This window comes from Mustela lutreola, chromosome 7, assembly GCF_030435805.1.
Source record: "Mustela lutreola isolate mMusLut2 chromosome 7, mMusLut2.pri, whole genome shotgun sequence".
NCBI classification, from domain to species: domain Eukaryota; kingdom Metazoa; phylum Chordata; class Mammalia; order Carnivora; family Mustelidae; genus Mustela; species Mustela lutreola.
This window is the reverse complement of record NC_081296.1, coordinates 148962182-148975200: the sequence shown is the minus strand read 5'-3', so window position 1 is coordinate 148975200 and position 13019 is coordinate 148962182. Positions and strand designations below refer to the sequence as shown.

Genomic DNA, 13019 nt, shown 5'->3' with positions numbered 1-13019 from the left:
ATTTCTAAAGAAGTTTTAATGACCAACCATAAATCCAGTTTTTTGCAGGTGAGAACGGAGACCTGATCTTTCATTTCCCCTTGTGCTCCTCGCTCAGAGTTAGCATCTTAGATCTCTATTCGAGGAAAATTGTTTAAATACACGATGCATATATACTCAGTGAAACAAGGTAGCTGGTAAAAGGCATGACACAGACTAGATTATTTCGGTAGATGTCAGAAGTGCAGAACTAAATTAATTGTCATTTTCGGGCCCTTCTCATCACCCATCCATGTTTTGGCCTTTCCTGTATTTTATGCAAATATGTAATTACTTATTTTTTACTAAAATCAACATCCAACAACACCGTGATGCAAAAACAAAAGTATTGACGACTCCTTAACCAACACAGGTTTTTTTGTTAATGGACCTTAGATGTACAGAATTAGAATAATCTGAATCCTGGGGTGATGAGATATTTTCCTCATGGGCCCTTGCTTGCCATCTCTTTATTCCTTGATTTGGGCACGCGTGCATTTCCTTAGTCATGAACACCCTTGAACCACTTCTCAGCCGAAGATTTAAGAACATCCACTATTACTCACATTGTCTTCACGTACCTTATCCAGCCAAAAGAGATTCAACATCCTCGTCAACGTTGCATGACTAAACGAACCATGGCGTGTCCAGTTTGTGTAACAGAAGAAAACCGTTCAAAAACGGAACACCCTGAATCATTTTCAGTGGCTTTCACGTGTGTGGAATTAAAATAATGAACCTTAGTTCATGGAACATTATCCTCATTGGTCTTCACTTGGCCCTTTCTAATTTTATCTATTCCTTTCAAAAACTCATAAAAGAATACCACCAACAGAGAACTATCAGGATCTATGTCTCCCTGACCATCACTTTCACCAAGTTAACACCCAAGTTCATCAATGCAGAAGTGGGTACACAAACCATAGTGTAAAAATTGAGAGTAAAATGCTATTAAAACAAATAAAATAATGTGCATCAAATTTGCAGGATTATGTAATCATAAATCTTGTCTTTACTCGTCCATGCTTAATCCTTTCTGATCTTATGTACACATTCATTTATTTATAATAAATCAATAAACAGGAACTCATCATTCATCCCAAGAATAAGAAAAAGCAACAATTATATCTATATAAAGAGATATGCATGTTATATACATCTATGTGCAAGTGGGTATCGAGGAGGGCACGGATTACATGGGGCACGAGGTGTTGCACGCAAACAATGAATCTTGGAACACGGCATCAAAAACTAATGATGTGGGGCGCCTCGGGGGCTCAGAGGGTTAAAGCCTCTGCCTTTGGCTCAGGTCATGATCTCAGGGTCCTGGGATGGAGCCCCGCATCGGGCTCTCTGCTCAGCGGGGAGCCTGCTTCCCCTCCACTTCCTGCCTCTCTGCTTACTTGTGATCTCTCTGTGTCAAATAAATAAAATTTTGAAAGAAAAAAAAACACGAATGATGTATTGTATGGTGACTAACATAACAATCAAAATATGTATGTATGTATGTATATATGAATATAATCTTTTTTTATTTGCTCAACTTCTACACAGACCGCAACCTAGTTATATTGTTTTTTAACTTGGTGACAATTATACCAAATGTTCACCATCTTGGTTCATGACACAGTCACCTCAGGGGTCTATGCTTGACCATCTTTGACTGTATTTGTGCCTGTTCATGTTTAATAACGCGTGCGCACACACACACACACACACACACAGCAGCTAACCACGCAACCTCAGAACAGTAAGACTAACCATCACTCACGTTGATTGGTCCATGGCTCATTTCCCACAGAGGTCACGGCCAAGGTCTTCATCAACACAGTGTCACGAGACCCACTCTAGGGCCTCCGTTCTGTGGAACACAAGGCCCAGATTAAAAAGGATAAAACCACCAGGTATTCTCTAATGGCTGTTGGATGAGCAGCTCAAGACTAACCAAGATTTGGTTCACGACACACTCTCACCACCGGCCTAAGCATAGGTCTCACTGTATGTATTTCTTCACATAATAATCTCATGATAATAAACATGTATGACCTCATCAAAAACAAGAGGAACAGCCACTGTAAGCATCTGCTCTATACTTCTTACCCACAAAGGAACCAGCCCAGGTCTTCTTGCTAATGGACTCAGATACACAGAGTTGAGGCAGTAACAATCTTTGATTCCAGGTATGATAGCATCATTGTTCCCTACATTGTTCCCTTTTACTGTCTTGACTTATTTTTTCTTTCAATACAATAAACACATCAGGTCAGCACTAATGCAGAACAAAAATGTCCATCAGCACTTATTTTGGCACTTCTAGTCCAATGCTTCTTACCCACAAAGGTCGAGAGCGTTGCTTTGTTTTATGATTTACAATGGCCCATCATTGTACAAGTGTATTAATCTTAACCCATAACTCATAAAACATTATCTTTGGTGCTTTATTACCAGCTCTTTTTCATTCCTTCATTTATTTATTCGACTACTTCATTTTTTAATTTTTCATTTAAACTCAATCAGACAACATATAAGTACCTCATTAGTTTCACATATAGCGTTCTGTTAATTTATCAGTTAAGTTTAACACCCAGCGATCATCACATCACATCCCCTCCTTAATGCCCGTTACCCAGCTACCCCAGCCGACACCCCCGCCTACCCTCCTGCAACCCTGTTGGTTACTCATCCGATTCATAGTTAACTATACAGCAAATACACTCAGAGCCCACAACCAGCCCCCAGACCAATGAGCTTTTTACATAACTGTTGATAGACTGACTGCCCACCCACCATCCCAACACCCTGGGCTTTGTTTCCGTTCTGTTCTGTTTTTGTTTTGTAGTAACTACAGTTGGATACAACAGATTACTCACAAGCCTTGTTTAAAAATACATCCTCATTAGACCTCCATAATTTTACTTATGCATTCATTCACCTTTAACTATTCAGTAAAACCCACTAAGCCCCGCCTACACCCATGTACAGTTTCCTTCCCCACAGAGATCTTTCCTCTGTCATGAAAAACCCCCATGTGCCCATTCGACGGAACACAAAGCCCCATTACAAGGAAGAAAATAGCCTAGACCTCTTTTGTTTGTTAATATCGGGTTAGCAGACTTGGGTTAATCATAATCTTTTGTCCAGAACACCTTCTCACAATTGCTGTATTTGAGGCCTTTATTACATTATTTCTTGAATCTTTATTCTTTTTAATAATAAAATTAATAACCACAAACCACTCCGATCTCTTGATAGCCCTCGGTTGTGGAGACTGAATCATGAACCTTGGTTCAGGGTCACTTCTGGCCACTCCCCCAGGGTTGCCCCTCTGTTAGTTTACTGACTCTTAAAACCTATGTGAGAACCATGCCTGACCCCCATGCCCACGTCCCCGCTCGTGGACCCTTGCTGCCCTCTGCCTTCATTGGTCATTCCCGAATCTGCCAAGCACCCTCCCCTTCCCCGTTCATGAACGTATAAAGTTTGATCACCTATGTGGATTCCTGGCAAATAACTTCCATGGGCCACTGGCTTGCAGGGCCTCTGCAGGGCTGTCAAGGGGGGAGAATGACTTCGTATGACTCACGGAGGAGCACACCCGCCAGGGGTTGGTTAGTAAAAGGACTCAAATCAAGGTCCTTGAGCTCCATGTGCCGTGACTACCCATTCACCGTCGTAAGGCACAGCCCCCAGGAGTTAGAACACACGTGCTCAACACCAAACTGCCTGCCTGCGAATCCAGACTCAAACCCTGACAGGCTGGGTGGCATCAGGGAAGTGAACGAACCTCTCTGTGCCCGTTTCCTCATCCGGAAGCTAGTCGCAGCACTAGTCCCTGAGCAGGATCGGCCATTACTGTCCCACCAAGGGCAACCAGGTCAACTCCCCCACCCGCCACCCTGTCTCTGAGCCCCTCACCCAAATCTTTCTTCCCTGTGCAGCAGCGCCCGAGCTGTGGTGCTAGACAGACAGACAGACCAGGTTCCACCCCAGCAGGCACTCACGAGCTGTGTAACTGCAGAGACGTGACCTGGCCTCTCTGTCTTGTGCCCCGACTTGTGCGATTTGTAGACTGAGGACAGCAGCACCCTCGTGGGTCCAGCGTGAGGGTGCAGTGAGCTAGCTAGCGGCAGTTCCTCAAGCGGCTCCCCACCCTGGAACACCCTCCCCCCTTCCCCAGCCCACCCGCCCACCCCGCTGGCCAAACAGCCCCCAATCTGATTAGAGAAACAAATTATCTTGATGCTCAGGCCAAGCCGAGGGTTTCGGGAAGGATGGGCCTCGGGCAGGAAATTGTTGGGATCTGTTCTTTTTTGGACACGGCATCAAAGCTTAAACAAGTGCCCTGGAAAATAGAAATCCAACTAAGGGATGCGCTTTAGAAAACTGAAATCTGTTTCATGAGATGGGGCTGCCCTCGGGGAAGTCGATGCCAGGAGATTCTTGATGATCGAATCGTTTCCCAGACACTACACATGCGTCTACTCCGACCCTTACTGCCAATACAGCCACCTTCCTCCCTCCCTGCCCTCCCCGACTGGCCTGGTAGGTGCCCAGCACCCTCACCACAGTGCAACTCTTGAAACATGAAACATTAAAAACAGATTAAATTGTAAGACCTCCATCCATCCCACGTGTGTGTGTATAATGTACTCTGTGCATAAAGGTATCTGCGTAGGGGCTCTCCCACCAGGCTGGGAACTTGGGCTCCTGCCTTTGCCTTCACCCCACCTCACGGCCTTGGGCCAGGCCCTTCCCCTCCCTGAGCCTCAGGTGTCAATAACCCACCAGCCTGCCCTCCCTCCCAGGTGGCGTGGAAGGGAAAAGCATCGAGTTGAAGTGCGCGTTCCCTCCAAGCATCAGAGGATTATTAATGCTGTACCTCCTGCACCCAGCACGTAGTGTTCGCAGCACGCCTTAGCATACATTATCTTGTTTGATCCTCACAGCAGCCCTGTGAATTAGACATAATAATCATAATTAGCCGATACTGATTGAACGTGGACAGTGCCCCAGGCACTACTCTCCCTGCCTGGTGTGCACAGACTGTCTTCCGGGGGGAGAGCGCGTACAACACAACAGCACCTCTTTTTTTCTTCCCCCCAAAAGTTCTGAGCACACATTTTGTGCCAGGCACCGGTCTAGGTCCCAGGTTACAGCAGTGACCAAAACAGACAAAATCTGAGAGCTCACATCCCGCGGGTGGAGACTGAACGGACAAAATTAAAGATAAGCCCAGTAACGAGGTACACCACGCAGCGGTAAAACTACGAAAGAAAAAAAAGCAGGAGAGGGAGCGACAGCCCACAACCACGGGAAAGCCTCGCTGAGCACATGTCCCATTTTACACCCGGGGAAACTGAGCGTCAGAACAGTTAAGCGACTGATAAGCGGTCACACAGCGAAGAGTGCTGAGCTCCGGAGTTTCTTGTCCCCACTTGTCCTCACCTCCTCATGTGTGTGGTAGATCTCGCTCTCTGATACCCCACCATCAGCCTATAAGGGGAGCGCATGAGTGCAGGCAGGGGTCAGTGCGCCTCCCACACAGGCAGTTCCAGAGGCACAGGGCACCTCCGGGATGTACTAATCACTCTGGGTGGGAAAATACACTGACTTTCTTAAAGAAGACACAGTGGGACGGATCCTGATTGTGGGACAGATCCTGATTCGGTGACGGGAAATGCTGAATCAGAGCACACACCCATCAGAGCCCAGCAAGTCAGCACAGGTGCTAGCCCCATATCCTACCTAGGGTTGGGGGGCATCCAAATGTATTCCCCTTCCCCAATACTCCCCCCACAGGCAGCTACACACTGCCATGGCTTAAGCTGCAAATATCCTGCCCAGAAATGGGACATGGTCACCCAATCCTCAGGCTCTCCATGAGCTAAGACTCCATGGAACAATTCTTCGTTCCAGCTGGCCACCCTCAAAAGAACAAAAACAATTTCCAAAGTGATTATTTTCTCCCCCCCACCAGGAAAAATTAAAAAAAAAACAGATAGACAAATTTGGCAAGAATGTATATGAGAATACAGGAAGAACTGGCCCACTGCTGCTAGAAGCCATGCAGTTGAACACACAACTTCGTGGTCCACCTTGCTCTTCATCTACTCAGCTTCTTTTCAGCTCCCATTCAACCTCTCCATAATTCTCAATACCCAAGGAAATTTCTATTCCAAGGCCTAATGTTGCATTAGATGGATCCTGTCCATTTAGTATGTTTAATTCTCATTTCCTTAGCTACGGCTATAACTTTCTAGGCTTAAATGTATATTTGTTTCTATTTCAGACTCCCTCTCCGAAAGCAAACTCATACACCCTTCTGAGCACCTGTTCAGCTACCTACAGAATGTAGATAATGATTCTTAGCAGAGATACTGAATACCATCTCAATAAAAAGTCATGACAATTACAATTTTAACTATAATGGAGTAGGTACTGAATGTGAACCATATGGGAAACACTGTTTTAAGCTCTTTAAGTGTTTGACTCATTTAATTTTCAAGTACCCATGAATAATTAATGCCGTGGGGAAAAATAATAAAGTGCTGTTGGTAACCCTGTATTATTATTGAGGAAACTGAGGCACAGAGGTTAAATACTCACAAAACTAGTCAATGGCCATCCTAGGAATTAAGCCTGAGCATCTGGGATGTCTGTAACAGGACTTAGCCCATATGCAGGTTATCAAAACATATCTGCTAAATTTGAGCCAGATCTTCAGGAAGGCTTGCTGATTTGTCCTTCAGCCCTCTGTCTGATTCCCTCCCTCCTCTCCTTGTACTCCTGTAGGCTCTAGATTCATTTTTTACATCTGCTGCCCTAAATATTCAGACATCATAGGAACCACCAGAAATTGGACTTGATCAATTACACTGCAAATGTCAGTGGTACAGTTGACCCTTATATGTATGATAGTAGCAAATAGGACAAGCTAGAGAAGGTGTTACTTGAGAAATAAATTTAGAGTCTGGGGGTTAAGAGGGCCAGGTCCCTTATAAACCAAGAGGGTGAGTCTGACACTGGTTTACCCCAAGGAGTGCATTTTTTCTCAGACACAGTCTTAGAGAAAAAGAAATGGAAGAGCATATGAGTTTAGAAGAAAAAAAAGCAGACCAGGCTTCAAATCCTGGTTCCATGCGGGTCCCTGCATGATCCGGGGCCAGGCACTTAGCATTCCTAAACCTCAATTTTCTTGGTTTTTTTTTAAAAGATTTTATTTATTTATTTGACAGACAAAGATCACAAGTAGGCAGAAAAGCAGGCAGAGAGAGAGAGAGGGAAGCAGGCTCCCTGCTGGGCTCAATCCCAGGACCCCAGGATCATGACCTGAGCCGAAGGCAGACGCTTTATTTCACCCACTGAGCCACCCAGGTGTCCCAATTTTCTTGTATCTTAATTGAGGGTGGTGATTGTTATCATGGAGGGTCACTGTGATGATTTAGATGAGATAAACTTATGCCACGTGGCCACAAAAGGACTGAGCACGAGGCTGGGCTCGGGACGCAGCCAGCCAGGAGAGCCTGCGGAAGGAGGCTGCCTGCTGTTTTCTCAGTGCAGTCCCCTGCTGGGCCTGAGCGTTGCTGCTGAGACGCTCCAGCGCCACAGCTGGGACTTGGTCCCTGTGAGCCAGCAGCCCACCTGTAGTCCCAGAGCTCCCTGAGCTAGTCAGTTTGCTCAGAAGCAGAAGAAAACGCCAGCAAGCTCCAATCGGAGGAAACACCTCTTCGGAGACCAAGGAAGCCTTTGATGTTGGTGAGAAACTGACTATTCTCTCTCACTTTTCCATCTACCCACCCTCTGCACCTGAATTCACTCCCCTACCTCACCAGCAGGCTTCGGCCACCACACCATCTCTCCATCTGCTGATGCCTGGCCAAGGCGAGCATGCAGCCAGCCATCAGACCGAACGTCCATCCTTCCAGCCCTCCATACTATGCACAGGGATCAGACAAACCTGGATTGCAGTCCTGGGTCTTGCTTCCTAGCTGATCTTGGACAAGTCACCAACCTCTCAGAGTCCTCTCATCTGTAAAAGAAAGGGAAATCAGTCATAGCTGGGGTGAGGATTTAGAGAGAGAGTGGACGTCATTAAATGTCCATTCCCTCTGCTTCTGCAACTGGGCCAGGATGTAGACAGGGAGTACATCTTGCATGACCTATTGAGAAGAGCTCTTTAGAAATTATCTGTGGTGTTTCAGGGGCATGCTCTGTTTCAGGTGCATGCTCCCCCTGTGGCCCCAGGGGCTGGGCGGTGGCCAGAGCATTCTGGGGTGGTGGCCCCTCCTGCACTCCCAGCAGAGTGCGCCATCTAGTGGATCGGCAACCAGTGGGGTCCCTGGTAGGTCCTGGGTGGCTGGTCCGCTGCGGGGTGACAGTTCCGAACCAGCCAGAGGTCCCAGGCCCCAGACGGCAGGACCGCCCTCTTTCAGATATGGCACCCCTACTGTCCTAATCACTCGGGCGGCCGGGACTGCCAGGAGCCTTTTGTTTTGTGCATGCTAGCCAGTTCTGTTTTGCCTACCCCAGCCCAACTCCCCTGTAAATGTTTCCAGAAAAAATAAAAAGAATATTCTAGCACCTTCTGTTTTGCCCAATGTCTGTTATGTATGAGAAACAGGGCTGGGGGCTTCCTGTGCACTGTCCCTTATTCTCTAAGTGACCCCCAGGAGAGACTCAGCAGTTGCCCCATTTTCAGTAAGAAAACTGAGGTTTACTGAGGGTGGGTTACTTACACGTGAGGGTAGATAGTCAGACCCCTGAATTTATATCCAGACTTACCTGCCATCATCCCAGTGCACCCATGAAAGTGCAGGAAAAGAATTTGGACACTGATTTGAACAAGCCAACTGTAAAAGAAATTTATGAGTCAACCGGGGATATATGGATGCTGCCTAGATGTTGGATGACATTAAGGAAAGGCTGTTAATTTTTTAACGGCGAAGGTGGCATTGTGGTTATGTTTTTCAAAACCGAAAACAGTCCTTCTTTCTTCGAGACAGGCACGGAGATATGCTCCGGGGAAACAACACGGTGTTTGGAATTTGCTTCCACATGGCCTGGGGTGGGCTGGTAGGGGACAGCACACAGCTTAGAGCGCTGTTGGCACCTGGATGGCAGTGATGTGGAAACTGTGTAAATTATGATGAAAATATGTATTATTTTCTCTACTTTGGGGTTATTTCAGATTTTACATAATTGAAGGTTTTAAAAATCAACACGTAAAAATCAAGTGTAGGAGGGGAGGGGGCGGGAGAGGTGAAGCCCCTGGAAAAAAAAAAGCAAAGAAGCCGAGCACCCAAACTAAGTGATGGGGGGTATCAGGGGGCCGATTCAGAGGACAAATGCCTCGAAGTGGAGAGGGCATAAGTAACGGGCCAGGGCTGGTGGGAGCAAAGCATTCTGACTCGGGTGGATTTCGGAGAAAGCACAAAGGTGCGGGGTGCTGCAGAATGACATGCCCACCGGCCACCCCGAGGCCTTCTTCCTGCTTCCCTCAAATACCCTGAGCTCCCCCTCTGGACCTCCTGGGCTCTCCCTGGCCCCTGTCCCCCTCCCTAAGCCATCCAGCCTCTAAAAGGACCAGCCAGCAGTGCCCCTCTCCAAGGCAGGGCTGCCCACCTGATGAGTCCTGCCTGAGACCAGCTCGGCTGGTAAGAATTGAGCCATCTCGCTTACAAGGGTCTTTTTTAGTTTTGCGGGGTTTTTTTGCTTTTTTTTTTTTTTTTAAATTGCCTTTTGGGGAGGAAAAGAATTAGTGCTTTTTCCCTACAACTGTGTACCAAGCAGTTCTCGGGGTCCTCAGCCCCTTCTCCCCCTCTCTCAGCCCCCTCTTCTGCATCAGTCATATCCCCCACAGCCAACGGACTAATGCGGACCCCAGATCCGGCCAAACTCCCCGGACCCTGGGGACCACCCCTGCCCTCCTCCTCCCCTCGCTGATCCTGGCCCCTGTGTGGGGGGCTTCCTGGGCATGTCACCACCATGGAAAAAGCTCCCTCCCTCCTCCTTCTCCCCCCCCCCCACCATTCTGGAAAGCCAGCCACCGGACAGTTCCCCGGGACCCTCCCGCAGCCAGCTGCATTGCCACAGAGCCCCGGGTGAGGGAGGGGCGCAGCCGGCGGCCCCCCCGGCCCCATGCCAGAGCCTGCCACCCCCTCCCGGCTGTCCCTGGCCGGCGCGGGGCGCCTGGCCCCCCTTCTCGATCACGCCGCAGTTAAAAGCGTCACTACAAAAGCAAAAGCACCGGTCCCTACGGACAGTCTCCCCCTCCTCACTTTCTGGGCTCAGAAATGTGTCCCAGGCAGCCCCCTTGTGGCACTTGGGGGCGCCACAGACTCTTGGCTGGTGGCTGAAGAATTCAGACTGTCTGATTCCACTGCACCGTGAGTTGGCACAAATCTTAAGTGGCCCAAGTCCTCCCGGCTGCAGACCTGGCTCAGCCGCCTCTCTGAGTCGGGGGCACGGCTCTCCTCCCTCGCCCCCTCCCTGTCCAGCTCGCCCTCCTCGCTCCCTCCCTCCCGGAACCAGCGCTCTCCTGTTGAATGCAGCTCCAACAGGCTGACAGGTGTCTGACGACTGCAACAGCGGTGGGAGCGGGAGGGAAGGTGTGGGGACAGGGGGGTTTTCTTAGGGTGACGTTTCGGGAAACTGAGGAGCAGGGAGGCTCCCAGTCCCTGCGCCTGTCAGGAAAGGGGCCAGAGACTCTCCCTCCAAGAGTGGGTTCCAGTTTTGAGCATCTCCCTGAGGTGAGGGGCTGCCCTGAAGACTGCCCTCTGCTTCCCCCTCTCAGCCATCAAGCTCTCATCCCCTCCAAAGCCCGTCCTCCCCACGAAGAAGCCCTAGTGCCCCCCCCATGGGTTCCATCCTCTCTCACGCACTGTCCACATAAACAAGCCCCAGCCCCCTCCGTCTCTATCTGCAATCTGCTTGGAGGTGGGCAGGGCCCTCTCCACGTCAGGTTAATAATGCTGTTCTCATAAGCCTCTGCCCATAGGTGCTACCACCTAATTTTGAATCTGCCCTTCAAACGGATTGGGCCACAGAGGAGCTGGGATCTCAAGCACCGCTGGGAGGTGCTTAGCACTAATCAATCCATCCCCTGCCCACCCACGCCCCCCCAGCACTCGGCTCTGCCTTCCCGAGCAGTCTTCAGCAGCCGGGTGTGGTGGGGAGCTCCGGACGGCCTGGGGTTCCATCCCAGCCTGGCCTCACAGCAGCTGAGAGACGGTGAGTATGCGACTTCACAGTCCCCTGCCTCAGTTTCCTTAGCAGCCCAATGGGGATTATGAGGCTGGTGCTCAGAGTTTTTTCCCCCTGGGGTGAGTCCTGTGCAGGCAGCCTAGCTCTGGGCTTGGCCCTGAGACAAGGCTCCATAAATCTCACCTGCCATCATCCACCACCCCCCACCCCAGATCTCTTGATGTGCAGAGACTGACTTACTCCCTGTCTCTCTCCCCCACCAGACTGAGCTTCCAGGACAGGAAGCCGACTGCCAGAGCTCGGGGTCCAGCCTCCCACTCGGGTCTGGGCCTGACAAGGTAGGTGCACTGCGGTGGTCTGGAGAGTGAGTACCCGGGAAGATGCCCAGAGCCCACAGCCTGTGAAATGCCCGGAGCCCACTGGGTTTCTCTTTCCCAGACAGCACCCCCTGCTGTCCAAGCCAGCCCTTCCAGGCGGCAGGAGAACCAAGTATCTCTTCATGCCTCACCCCGGGGCCCCGCGCGGTGTTACATAGGAGGCAAATTCTTGCCGTATTAAATGCAGATGTGGATTCGCGGGCGTTTCTAGCGCCTGCTGCATCTACTGTGAGCTCACAGGCCAGGGGCTGCCTCTGGCTGACTTGATTTGTGCTATTAAGCCGGCAGAGGGGTCTCCGGCAGGCCAGGTTCCCGTCTGTATTCGGGGCAGGGTCGCGGAAGGCCAGACTGTTTTCTTTCTTGCGAGCCACTTGTTACACGAGCGCCTCCCTCCCTGGGTCCCGCTGTCTACTCCATAAGCATTCAGGCAGTGTCTGATGTGCGCTAGGCGACTCTTATCTTGTTTCATCTTACGGGGAGAGAGCCCCTCTCCCCTCTGTTGCACAGAGAAAACACAGAGGCTCTGAAAAGTAGAGGGAATCGCGTCTCCTCACAGCTAGGAAGCAGGGAGTCCAGCCCGGTCTGGTGCTGTCTGTCTCAGGAGCCCCCCAGCCCCGCCGCAGCCGCTGGCTGCCGCCGCCGCCGCCGCCACTGCGGGCTGACCAGGGCCGGCCGGCAGCCAGCGGCTCCTGCAGAAAAGGCAGGGGGTTTGCATAGAGAGCGTTCTCCCTGGCAACTAGCAGAGGGGCCATAAAAAACGGAGGCTCAGACACCGCTTAACAGAGAGATTCGAGCAGCTGGACCTGGGAGCGGAGACCCGCGCCCTCCCCTGGGCTCTCTGCAGAACAGCAGGGCAAAGGGCTCCGTCCCAGACCCCACTGAGCTGGGGCAGAGGCGCCCCGGGACAGGTGTAGACGGCCGCGACCGGGCCAGGGACAGGGACCCCAAGTCTGATCCCCCGGTGGGTGCGGGGGCTTGCTCCTCAGCACGGGGAGGACAGGACTGAAGTGCGAGTGCTGTCTGCGGAGAGCCGAGGGCAGAGGGGGCGAGGGGCCGCTGCAGAGCCGCGGAGGCAGATGCAGAAAGCAGGGGAGGGCTCGGCGAAGCAGCTCGGTGTGCGAGCCCTGAGCGGGCTGCTCGGGGAGAGAGGGAGCTCCCTGTTACAGGAGGCATCCGAGCAGAGAGAGGCAGGCCGGTACTTGGCCGGGAGGCTGCAACACGGCTCCCTGCCCGGGCTGGCAGCCCGCACGTCTAGGCCTTTGAGAAGCTCCTACAGAGCTAAGTCCCGCGCGGGGCCGCCTGCGGAGGAGGCAGGCCGGGGTCAGAGCAAGGATGCGCGGACTTTTCCCATGTACCTTGCCCTGAGCTGCATGGCAAAGGCGCGGAGATGGCTGGTGGAGCGCTTCTGTCAATGAGGCAGTG

At 50.9% G+C, this 13019-nt stretch overlaps 1 long non-coding RNA gene across 23 annotated transcripts in view; it reads right to left on the bottom strand.

The window, feature by feature from the left end:
- LOC131836991 (uncharacterized) overlaps positions 1-13019 on the bottom strand; it is an 84883-nt gene that overhangs the window by 65351 nt on the left and 6513 nt on the right. For 20 of the 23 annotated variants that reach the window (XR_009355883.1, XR_009355879.1, XR_009355876.1 and 17 more), the window contains exons 4-6: positions 7976-8867; positions 4898-4969; positions 1790-1879 (exon numbers count right to left, since the gene is read on the bottom strand). This is a non-coding gene — a long non-coding RNA (uncharacterized LOC131836991). Of the gene's footprint in view, positions 1-1779; positions 1880-4897; positions 4970-7975; positions 8868-13019 lie in introns of all 23 variants that reach the window. The other 3 variants (XR_009355872.1, XR_009355873.1, XR_009355874.1) reach the window with 3 other exon arrangements.